The 11,624-nt window shown below is 41.3% G+C and overlaps 1 pseudogene; it reads right to left on the bottom strand.

The window, feature by feature from the left end:
• The window catches only part of LOC103597736, a 63,308-nt pseudogene that overhangs the window by 14,059 nt on the left and 37,625 nt on the right, over positions 1–11,624 (bottom strand).

The following is an 11,624-nucleotide window of genomic DNA, read 5'->3' as shown; positions in this document are numbered from 1 at the left end:
GGTACGGGGCGACACTGAGGGTTGCGATCCGTTGCCGGATACGGAAAAAGAAAAAAAAAAAAAAAAAAAAAGCTTTCTCTTACCCTTCCCTCACTAAGCGCGTTAGTGATTTGCCATGGTATGCATTCCAGATTATCATCTTATTCTCTATTCCAAAACAAACTAAATATATTTGGAGATATTTTTCTCTAATGTGTCTTCTATAGGTTAACACTCTTCATGGGTCACACTTTTTATCTCACATTTAGTAGCCTGCTGGGACTGTAGGTGTAGAAGCAAAGAGAATGGCTCTGCGTGGGTCCTGAGGAGACTCAGGCATTGGTTTACACAGTAACAGCCTCAGGGAAGTCCATTTCAGTTTCCTAAGACAATATAGGGTTAATCTCCTAAAACAGGTGTAGAGAGGCAGCTTCCAGTCGGGGTGGGGAGGCCTCTTCCACTGGTAAAGAAGATCCTTCAGAATTTACGGGTTCAGGGCTGGCCCGTGGCTCACTCGGGAGAGTGTGGTGCTGATAACACCAAGGCCACAGGTTCGGATCCCATATAGGGATGGCCGGTTAGCTCACTGGGTGAGCGTGGTGCTGACAACACCAAGTCAAGGGTTAAGATCCCCTTACCGGCCATCTTTTTGAAAAAAAAAAAAAAAAAGAATTTACGGGTTCAGTGTCCCCAGCTTCATCAGGGTCTTCCCACATGTCCCTGTTCCAACTTTCAGGATCCCATTTCTTCCCAGTCAATGCTCTCATTAACAGCAGATACCTTGCAAGGCAGGGAGTTCAACTTTTGTTGTAATTCAACCAGTGTCAGGACAAGATTTAGGGTCTGATTTTCAGCACTCTCAGCCCTGTGTCTACAGGAGATAAGGGTCTCCTTCATGACCCACATAGAAACTTGCACATCGTTTATATGGTGCTTGAGCTGGGAATTTGGATCCCTGAACACATTCTTTTCTTTTCCCACTTTGTACAGTAACATTAGGAGCTGCCAGTGAATCTCATTATATTTGTTAGTTTGCCACAAATGTTCAAAAGTACAATATATGCAGTCACCCAGCTCTTTGCTTCTTATAAGTGGTTGATTAGAAGAATCCAGTAGTGATATTTTGCACATCTCCATTCCTAGATCACACCTGGGACTATTAGAGCTCTCTTTACTTCTAGAAATCATTGGCATCTTTAAATTTAATCAGATTAGTGAACCAATTCCAGAAATTCCAGAACCAATTCAGAAAATTCATCCTTAAAATTCTGTCCCTCTAGAACTACTCTTAGTATCAAAAGCTAAGAAGATTATATATATGTTTATATATGTGTGTGTGTGTGTGTGTATATATATATATATATATAAATGCATGCGTGCAGGAGAGGTCTTCAAAAGGTTTATGGAAAGATTTGTATTATCCTTTAATTCCATTTTTCCATAAAATTGTTGAAGTAACCATGTGTGTGTGTGTTTGTGTTTAGATTTTTATAAAGGACTTGGCTCACATAATTATGGAGGCTGAGAAGTTCCATGATCTGCAGTCTGTAAGCCAGAGACCCAGGAGAGCCAATATGTAGTTCCAGTCTGAGTCCAAAGGCCTGAGAACTAGGAGAGCCAGTGGTGTGAGTTTCAGTCCAAAATCCAGCAGCCTGTAGACATGAGAAGAGCTGATGTTTCGGTTCCGGTCTAAAGGCAGGAAAAAGACCAATGTCCCAGCTTAAGGCAGTCAGGCAAGAAGAGTTACTACCCCTTGCTTGTGGGAGGGTCAGCCTTTTTGTTTTACTCAGACCTTCAACTGATTGGATGGGGCCCACTCACATTAGGGAGATCAATCTGCTTTATTCAGCCTACTGATTCAAATGTTAATCTCATTCAGAAACACCTTCGCAGTCATACCCAGAATAATGTTTGACTAAATGTCTGTCATCTTACTCCATTTCTGTTGTTTGGGACAAAAATACTTGGAACTGGGTAATTTATAAAGAAAACAAAATTTATTGCTTCTAGTTTCAGAGGCTGGGAAGTCCAAAGTCCATGGAACACATTTGGTGAGGGTCTTGGTGGTGGCAACAGTGATCCAGGGGTCTCACATGGCAGAAAATGGCAGAGCAGAGAGAGAAACTCTTTGTGTGCCTCTTTTTAAAGCCCTCTGAACCATGCCCCTGACCACCATTTTTAGTCCATTCACAACTGCACGAATCTACAATCTAATCACCTCTTCAAGGCTCCACTTTTCAATTACCATAAGAGGATTCCCCACCCTCTCAGCAGTCACAGTGGGGGCCAAGTTTCTAACACATAAAACTTGGGGGACACAATTCAAGCTTTAATGAGTTTGGGGGGACATCCAATCCACAGCATCTGGGCACCTCATGGCCCAGTCAAGTGGACACATAAAATTAACCAGCACAATACCCAAATTTTTCACCTTTAGAAGGCTCTTTTTGTTCACCTATTTTTCTGGGCTACATTTCCAACAGCAATACCAGTATAGCAAGTGCCTCACCCCCAGTTCACTCTTATTAATACTGGGTAGGATTACATAGGTGCAGAACTAGTGGGCTATTTCTACCACTGGTAATGCAGCTGCATTTATTGTCAGCCCCAACTTTCTAGATGGGGCGAAGGCACAATCTACTCCATTAGGCCCTTAGGAATTCTGACAGAAAGGTTTAAAGGTATAGCTACAGTTTCTCCCTTAGGAATCATTCCTGCTTCCAGAACTGCAGTTGCAGCCCTGGTCTTGGAACTATGCAGCAGGCAGGAAAAAAGAAAGTTGAGGTGATGTGGGGGGAAAAAAATATAGTCATTCCACACTCTTCCCCCCATGGGAAAATTATGCAGTCTTACCAGCATCCTCCTCTTATGGGAGGAATTGCATAGCATCTTCTCCAACTCTCTCTTCCCCAAATACACCAGAAAAGTAGAGAAAAATATGAAAAATATCTGGTGGGAACCCTTGCCTTGGTCCCCTTCCCCATATTGAGTGTGAGCATGCACTCATGAAGGCATGTAAACCAGCCCTTCCTGCCTTTATCTCCCCATTTTAGATAACACATATTTCAACTGCCCATTCCAATTATCTATCGAACTATTACTCTGAGAATATCTCTCTGCCCATTACTGGATAGTATGAGCTGTAACATATGTTCCTTGGTCTGAAGATGTGACTCAATGGTCCAAATTGGAATCATATTTTCTGTTCCAGTCCCTTTATAGTATTCTGGGCATTTGCATCTACCACCAGATATGCAAAACCTGGAGCAGAGTGTCTATTCCTGTCAGGATCCATCTGTAGCCTCCAGGTGCTGTTGGCAGCAGCCCAACTTGCCAGCTATGGTGTGTGCCTCCTCACCAGGGCATCTGTCCCATCATCATCTGCAGTCTCTGTCTCTTGTTGGCAGACAGAACAGTTGTTAATGGCATTTGTGCCTCAGAGAACGGCAGAAGAATACATCTAGACCCCCCCATCTCTGCATTGCTGCAGTCCTCCCACATCCACTCATTTCATGGGCCCAGATGTGCACTTCAAGTGAGCACACCAACATATCCACTTGCTGGCTCCAAGCAACTTCCAATTCTGGAAGGGGATTCTTCCGATGACATTGACATCCTATTTTAATGCACCACTTAAATTCTCAAAGTGATTCCATAGGGCTTTGCCCATATGGCATCCCATTAACAGACCAGTTTCCCATTGCCCTCTGTCTGACCATATGACCAGGCTATTGGCCACCACTTTTGACTAGGTAAAAACTCAAACACAGGGTCAAAATGCATGTAAATTCAGCAGAATGAGTTTAACAGACCAGTTTCCCATTGCCCTCTGTCTGACCATATGACCAGGCTATTGGCCACCACTCTTGACTAGGTAAAAACTCAAACACAGGGTCAAAATGCATGTAAATTCAGCAGAATGAGCTGATTTGTTTCTACCATCTCCAATCAGAGTGGCAGTCTTGCAGAAAGGATGCTGTCCATTCACCTTGGAGCTGCTGTCCATAAACCCAGCAGTTCTTTGTTGGTCAATCAAAAGCTGTTCACGGGGTACCACCCAAGTGGCAATAGGATCTGACAGGTCCTCAGGTGGCACTAAAGTTGGACTTAGGGAAAAAGAAGCTCCCTGCTCATAAGCTTCTTACACATCCCTAGTAACACGTTTCTGTATATACCATTTCCATTTTATTATATCACTCTTCTGGGCACTGCCTTCCCCCACTGGAGCATTTTGCCAATGTCACCCAAAAGATAATGGGTATTTCAGGTTTCAGAAGGGCAGCATCTGACTGGAAGGACATAAAATATTAGTGTCCAATAGCAAGTTAGTTTCTCAAGTGGAAATATTCTGGTCCAAAATTCCAGTGGTCATTGCTTTTGCCATAACCCCCAAACTATACTCCATCCAGGGCTATTGTACAGAGAATTTGTCCATACCATCACTCCAGTTTCTATTTTATGCTATTTGAAAGTAACAACGTGTGTGGGCTCATGCAATATCACTGGTTCTAATTTGGCATGTTCAATCAATATGGGCAGAAGGGTGGATATATATTCTGTTTTACAATACTAGGTGGAGGAATTGTTCCCAGTCAGATATAATATTCATTCCCATTACACTTTCAGGTAAAGGAGACACAACCACCTCACATAAAGCCTGTTCAAATACATCACTTTTCATCCAAACTTTTTTTTTTTTTTGGCAGCTGGTGATATGGGGATCTTAACACTTGACCTTGGTGTTACAACACCATACTCCAACCAACTCAGCTAACCAGCCAGCCCCGTCCAAACTTTCACCTGGTCCTGTCAACCCCATATTTCTATATCCTCCCAATCTAACCATTACCCTAATTAGGACTTCACCAACAGGTTTTGGAATCACAGTGCATGGGGGCTTATGTGTCAGGAGTCCCAGAAATGTGACTCCTTGACATGTTACCCATCATGTGCATATGGCCCTGGGTCTGCAGCTGCGGGTCAGGTCAAGGGACCCAGGCCCTCTTGTTAGTCCTTGATTAGATTTAGAGTCATCGCCCCAGGTGACTGGAGTTCAAGTTTTTCACTGTTATCTTTGCCTTGAAGCTTTCAAAATTCTTCCAGGCTAAGGTGAGTAAAGAATACTCGTTTAGGGACTCCCACCTTCTGAGAGTGCAGCATTAAGACTTTTGTTTTGACCCCATCAATGTCCACTCTAATCTTCTCATTTCTTAATAGGCATTTAAAGATGTCTACCCTGCTAGGACGAGTCCCTTGACTTTGCACTTTCTCTTTCCTTCTTTTCTACCCATTCTCTTTGAATCATCCCAATCTTCTTCACTATCTTTTGTTTTCAGCATAACTTTTCCCTTTGGGAATAGCTCTGAGGTTAGTAGCTGTAACTCAGACTGGCCAGAATCCAAGCTTGATCCAGCGTCAGGATCTGCCCTGACGTTTTCCCTTTCACTCTACCTATTACAGGTAACAAGGGATTACATATTTTGCTTTTTGTTTGTTATTTTGCATTTCCTTTTGTATTTAGTGAGCCAACTTGTTGGGAGTTGGATTCATTATTTCCAAATTCCATTGATAAATTTTATATCTCATAACTGATCACAACAAAGCTATGATCCCATACCATGGGTGACCCTATGGCTATCTAGGAATCAAAGATTTGTCACCTTCTGCCCTCTCATACTTTCTCTTGCCAAGTCACATGTTTCGGGACTCAGCATCATTCTAATGACTGTCATTTATCTTGACACTACCTAAAATTAGCCAAACATCAAGCTTTGAGAGCAAAGTCCTCTAGATTGCTAAGTCGGGCCAACCCCTGAAACTACCTGTAAGGAAATAGGGCCCAACTATAAGATAGAGGGCACAGTCTCAGGACTGCCCTCACTTCTAACCCAACTGCAAGTTTCAGAGGTTTCCAAAACCACCCTCAAGTTTAATTACTCACTTAAAGGAATCAAAGAATTCTTTGAAAGCTGTCACACTCATGGTTACAATTTATTTCAGGGAAAGGATATAGGTCAAAATTAGACAAAAGAAGACACTTAAGAGTCTGAGAGGGCTTCAAATGTGAAGCTTCCATTGTCCTCAGAACGCATTAACTTCCTGATAGTGGTATGACATGTAGAGTATTGTCAGCCAGAGGAGCTCACCTGAACTTCAGTGTCCAGAGTTTTTATTAGGGCTTCATTACATAGAGTATGAGTGGTAGATCTATTGTACATGTGGTTGAACTCAGTCTCCAGCCCCCACCCTAATCCCTGGAGATCAGGTTCATATCGCCTACCATGAGTCACCTTGTTAGCATAAATTATTAGGTGTGGGCTGAGGGGCCCACCATGAATAACGGACACTCCTATCATTCAAGAAATTCCAGTGGTTTAGAGGTTACTTCCCAGGAACTGGGGACAAAGGCCAAACCTCTATTTGGGCAAAGCCAAATTCCTTACTATACACTTTTCATCAGCTTATGCCTTAGAAAGGCAGTTATAATAAAAAACAAAAATAGCTACACTGAGAGTGTAGTAAGCTTTAGACACTGTACACATATTTTGTCTAATTTTGACAACAATTCTGCAAAGTTGTAATTTAGTCCCTGTATTAGTCCATTTTTGTTGCTTATAACAAAGTAAACTAAACTGGGTGATTTATAAAGAAAATGAAATTTATTCCTTACAGTTTCTGAGGCTGGGAAGTCCAAAGTCCACCTGGTGGTGGTGACAGTGACCCAGGGGTCTCACATTGCAAGATGGTGAAAGCAGAGAGAGCAGAGAGAGAGAGAGAGACTCTCCTCTTCTTGTAAAGCCCTCAGAACCACGCCCCTGACCACCATTTTTAATCCATTCACTACAGCATGATCCTACAATCCAATCACCTATTCAAGGCTCCACCTTTCAATTACCGTAATAGGATTTCCCACCCTCTTAATAGTCACAGTGGGGGCTAAGTTTCTAATACATAAAATTTGGGGGACACGATTCAAACTTCTGGGAGTTTGGGGGGACATAATTCAATCCACTACAGTCCCATTTTACAAATAGGAAATTTGTTTTTGTTTTTTGTGGTTTTTTGGCAGCTGGACAGTATGGAGGTCCAAAACAAATATGAAATTTGAAGGTTGGAAGGTTGCCCAAAGTTTTAGAGCTGAAAAGTAACAGATTTGATCATGTTGACATACCATAGCCCTTTGACTATTAGATCCATGTTGCCAACTTCGTTCATTTATTCATTCATTTTACAAACATTTATTCCAGTCTACTATGTGCCTGAAACCATTCTAGGTGCTGAAGATAAAGCAAAGAACAAAGCAGACAAAATCCTGCTCACATGAAACTAATATGCTAATGGGGAGACAGATAACAAGCAAATAAATATGTAAAATATATAGTATTTTGAATAGTGACATTGCTATGACAAAAAATAAAGCAATGTGTGTACCTTGTTTAGACCTTTATTCAAATATATCAACTATAACAAGACATCTTTGAGACAAATGGGAAATTTGTATGTGGACTAGTATTATATGATGCTATTAATTTTGTTAGAGCTGATGATGGCATTGTATCTGTGTTTCAAAAAAGTACTTATTAAAGATGCAGGCTGAAGTATTTATGGATGAGATAAAGTAAGATTGCAAAAACATTGCTAATTATTGATGTTGGATGATAGATACTTGAGAAAAGGCCTTTATACTATTGTAATTTTAAGGATATTTGAAAATTTCCATAGTACAAAGTTGTCTTTTGTTTTTAAAAGAAAGTGATGGATGGTGTAGCACGTAGGACATGCAAAGAGTATTGCAAGACCAAGTAGGTAGATCAGGGAAGACCTCACTAAGAAGGTGACAATGGAGTAAAGACTTGAAGGTGGGGGAGGGAGCTATGTGGATCTCTGGGGAAGAACATTCCAGCAGAAGTAGGAGCTGGTACAGAACTCTGAGGTGGGAGCGTGCCTGGCATGTTCAAGGAACAAGAAGTCCAATGACTGGAAAGGATGATCAATGGGTAAAGTAGTAGGAGGTGACATCAGAAAGTTAACGGGGATGCGTGGGGAGAAGAGGAAATGCATGCAAGGCTATGTCCAACAAAGAATTCATATCCAAAATATATGAAGAATACCTACAAACCAATAAGAAAAATGCAGGTAACCTAATGAAAAATGGGCAAAAGACTTGAACAGGCCCTTCACAGAAAAGGAAATGGCCAATAAGTGTATGAAAAGGTGCTTTACTTCATCATTAGGTATCAGGAAAATGCAAATTAAAACCACAATGCTACACTGCTACATCCACAGAAAGGTTAAAGTTTAAACGGCAGGCAATACCAGGTACTAGAGAAGAAACAGAACTCAAAAACTTGCCAGCGGGTGCATAAGTTGGTACAAACTGCAGTGCCTACTAAAACTAAAAATATGCACCCCTTATGAGCCCACAATTCCATTTCTAGGTGTATATGTCCAACAGAAAATCATGTATATGTTCTCTAGAAACTTGAACAAGAGTGTTTAGAGCAGCACTGCTCTTAACACCCTGAAACTGAGAACTACCCAACTGCCCAGTAACAGTAAAATGGATAAACAAATTGTGTTATAGTCACACAATGGACAATGCTGTATGATCCATTTATGTGTGGTTCAAAAACAAGCAAAACTAATCTATTCTGTTAGAAGACAGAATAGTGGTTACCACTGTGGAGAAAAGACTGGAAATGGGGATGAGGGATTTGGGGGAACTGTAATGTCCTGTTTCTTGATCTGGGTGCTAGTTAAATAGATGAGTTCAATTTATGAACAGTAACCAAGCTGTGCACTGATAATTTGTGCACTTTTCTGTATCTAATATTATACTTCAGGAAAATGTTTTACAAAAATCATGTAGGGGGCATCTTGGTTCCCTACCCTGGGGTACCAGTGACATGTCCAGTAAGTGTCGATATTATGAGCTCTTTAAAAGCCACAAGGTATTACATCTTTTAAAACTGGAAGTGAAAAGGCCGCTGAAGCATCCTATACGTTTTGATTTCTAATTATGTAAATATTGATAACTATAATCCACATAAACAAAAAGCTATTTGGGAACGTCAATAATTTTTTAAAAGGGTAAAGGGTTTTTGAGCCCCAAAAGTGAGAAAACCACTGTGAATTATCCCCAAACTTGTTAATAGGTTCATTTCTTCCCATGGCCTCATAAGGAGCCATTGTTTTGGAATTCCAAGAATGTATGTAAGTCCCTGGCTGGGCCGAGGTTATTGAAGCCTTCGTTTTTATTTTTCTAATTTTTAAAATACTTTTTCCTTTTTTTTTTTTTTTACTTCTCAATATACATTGTAGTCGATTTTCATGACTCTTTACCGTTCCTCTTCCTCAATTTTTCCTTTTTAAGTTTAGTTTGTTGCTTTAATTTCTGCCTGGTTTTGTGCTTTGACTCCATTATAAAGATCAGGTGAACTTTGGAAGTGATTTTCTTTTGAGGTGATTTGGACCAAGTTTCTCACTAGCTTTTCCCAAGTGTAAGCCAACCCTGAAACACCTTGACTCCCAGCCCAGCAGTAAGTCCAGCATGCTGCGGGGCTTCTTGGCTGTTTCTGCTGAGGAGAGACCCACATTGGCAACCAGGCTCCTGAGACCTTGGGCAAGGATAACTGGCTAACGTAAATTTGGCTAAGCACATTCAGACCAGGAAAGTAGGAACCAGGAAGGTCATTGACGAGACAACAGAACTCTTCTAACCTTAAAAAGCTATTTGGGAACCTCAGTAATTTTTTTAAAAGGGTAAAGGGTTTTTGAGCCCCAAAAGTGAGAAAACCACTGTGAATTATCCCCAAACTTGTTAATAGGTTCATTTCTTCCCATGGCCTCATAAGGAGCCATTGTTTTGGAATTCCTTGTTAATAGGCTCATTTCTTCCCATGGCCTCATAAGGAGCCATTGTTTTGGAATTCCAAGAATGTATGTAAGTCCCTGGCTGGGCCGAGGTTATTGAAGCCTTCGTTTTTATTTTTCTAATTTTTAAAATACTTTTTCCTTTTTTTTTTTTTTTACTTCTCAATATACATTGTAGTCGATTTTCATGACTCTTTACCGTTCCTCTTCCTCAATTTTTCCTTTTTAAGTTTAGTTTGTTGCTTTAATTTCTGCCTGGTTTTGTGCTTTGACTCCATTATAAAGATCAGGTGAACTTTGGAAGTGATTTTCTTTTGAGGTGATTTGGACCAAGTTTCTCACTAGCTTTTCCCAAGTGTAAGCCAACCCTGAAACACCTTGACTCCCAGCCCAGCAGTAAGTCCAGCATGCTGCGGGGCTTCTTGGCTGTTTCTGCTGAGGAGAGACCCACATTGGCAACCAGGCTCCTGAGACCTTGGGCAAGGATAACTGGCTAACGTAAATTTGGCTAAGCACATTCAGACCAGGAAAGTAGGAACCAGGAAGGTCATTGACGAGANGCTTCCCTGTTACTTCTAAATATATCATCAGAATAAATGGAAGAATCTAACTATGAGATTTAGTACCCCAAGACTCTTTGTTTTGGTATTTGGTTGGGGGAAGTCTTATTAGCCAACCCCCTCTCCATTTGTTTATTTTCCTTAGAAAACAAACCCTAACACTTAACTTATTAGTTTTACTTTCACGGACATAATCTTTCAGAAACTTTATCTTCCATGTACTCTTCTTGAAAAAAAAAATTGAGGGGCCGGCCTGTGGCTCACTCGGGAGAGTGCGGTGCTGATAACACCAAGGCCCCAGGTTCGGATCCCACATAGGGATGGCCGGTTTGCTCACTGGCTGAGCGTGGTGCTGACAACACCAAGTCCAGGGCTAAGATCCCCTTACCGGTCATCTTTTTTTTTAATTTAAAAAAAAAAGAAAGAAAAGGAAAAAATAGAGTTTCCAGAAAGACATAAAACCATGGTCCAAAAATTAAGCAAATTAAAATGCAGCCTATATTTTAGTAATCAATGACAAATAAGATAAGACAATCCATTTGGCCCAGATAACTCTTTCTGTTATCAAAATTTTATAATTTTTTTTTCCTTTTTGTCTTTTTTACTGGCTGGTAATGGGTTCGCAACTCTCGGTGTCGCGCCCATACCGGGGACCAGCAACGGGATCGCAACCCTCAGTGCCAGTGAGTGGGAACCGGTCACCACATGGGATCCGAACCCTCGCTCCCAAGCGGTGCACTCTCCAGTGCGCCACCGGGCCGGCCCATAATTTTATAATTTTGAGGTTAGATTTTTAAAAATCTTAGTAGACTTAGGAATATCCTTGTAAACTTCAGCCATCATTACTTGTGCTAGTATCACATCCATATCTTGCCCTTCCTTTGCTCTGCTCTATATTGCAGAGGAATGGCTCATGCAAGTTTTATTTCTAAAGTTCCCTAACCTGGTTACTTTTGGTTAATGGGAGGGATATTGGAGGATCTCTGCTTCAGGTAGCATCTCCAACATTGGCTGTGTCTTTTCCATGGTTGCAGGCCTCACCAGAGTCTCTTCCTTTCTATCTCAGCTCCCACAAGGCAGTCCTTCCCTCTGTGGTTTCAGTTCCCACTGAGTGGTCCCAGTGCATAGGCTCTGTTACCACCACCACCTCCAGTCATTCTGCAGCTCTAGGGGTGGTAGAGGCTTCCTGCTGTTGCTAATTTCTGAGTTGCT

Source organism: Galeopterus variegatus, unplaced genomic scaffold (assembly GCF_000696425.1).
Source record: "Galeopterus variegatus unplaced genomic scaffold, G_variegatus-3.0.2 Scaffold2402, whole genome shotgun sequence".
NCBI lineage: Eukaryota > Metazoa > Chordata > Mammalia > Dermoptera > Cynocephalidae > Galeopterus > Galeopterus variegatus.
Note: the sequence above shows the minus strand (reverse complement) of the source record. Positions and strands in the feature narration are given on the sequence as shown.